The sequence below is a fragment of the Octodon degus genome, unplaced genomic scaffold (genome assembly GCF_000260255.1).
Source record: "Octodon degus isolate 3935 unplaced genomic scaffold, OctDeg1.0 scaffold00016, whole genome shotgun sequence".
NCBI lineage: Eukaryota > Metazoa > Chordata > Mammalia > Rodentia > Octodontidae > Octodon > Octodon degus.
This window is the reverse complement of record NW_004524592.1, coordinates 15,986,905-15,988,022: the sequence shown is the minus strand read 5'-3', so window position 1 is coordinate 15,988,022 and position 1,118 is coordinate 15,986,905. Positions and strand designations below refer to the sequence as shown.

General features: G+C 40.6%; 1 pseudogene; it reads left to right on the top strand.

The window, feature by feature from the left end:
• The window catches only part of LOC111815436, a 7,413-nt pseudogene that overhangs the window by 1,657 nt on the left and 4,638 nt on the right, over positions 1 to 1,118 (top strand).

The window sequence follows — 1,118 nt, the reverse complement described above, 5'->3', positions numbered from 1 at the left end:
TTTTTTTGGCAGAACCAAGGATTGAACTCAGGCCCTTAAGCTTGCCAGGCAAACACTTATTCTAGTGAGCCATCTCCCCAACCCCATGATTTTTCTTACATTTAAACATACATTACTTATATTTCATATAAAAGAGAACTTAAGAGGGTACTATCAATATGTCAGCTCTTTGGTAAACACATTGTGCCTCTTATTTTCTTTGGTTGTCGTAAGGGGAAAAAATTACAGTCTTTCAGAATTTTCTCCATTAACACCACAGTAGTGGTGGAGGAGTGGATTAAGTTCAACAATAGGAGTTTATAACAAGTGTTCTGTTCAACAAGCACTAAGCAAGCAGCCATCAGGCAGAAGGTAGCAGGCAACAGATAACTACAGGAAAGACGAAATCCACCAAAGTAACTCAAAATCTACTTGAGTGAGGAGGCTGTCCCTAAGAGAAAACAAGCAACCATCGTGCTGGACAGAACCCAGCAAGATCAGGGTAGAGGCACAAATGTTACTTGTAATAATATCACCTGGCATTTGATATTATTGCTGCTTTTAAAAACTCCCTTCAATTCATTATTTAACTTTATCTTCACAATATTCCAACTCTGGAATGGAAAATAATCCGTGATGTGTAATCACACAGATAGAGGTGGAATGACTATCTAGTGCCCACATGCAATTCACCATACTCTCTTCATCTGCTGTCTTGTCTCGCATCAGGCCCTATGCAGGTGTTTTAGTGGAAATGAGCCATCCAGGCACAGAGATCAGGTGTCCAGCAAGAACTCCGCTTACGAGACAATCCACGTGTACTCAGATTGGTGCCTTTACCTCCACAGACCTTGCTTCACTCACTTGTTGAAGGTGACCCAAGATGAAGGCCTTCCTCCAGCATCCTGTCATTGCAAGCGCTAGCACTGTACAGAGCCCTAACCTGGCGCATCTATTTGTGGATCATCCACAGCTATTTTCATATCTCTGGCCTGGTTATTATTTTCTTCCTATAGGTCAATGTGTACCCTTTAGCCAAGCAAGCCAGTGTGTACTCTGAGAAAAATGAACTTTAATAATTAGCCAATTCTAAAAATGATTTTTTTTTTTTTTTTTTTTTTTTGCGGAACAGGGGATTG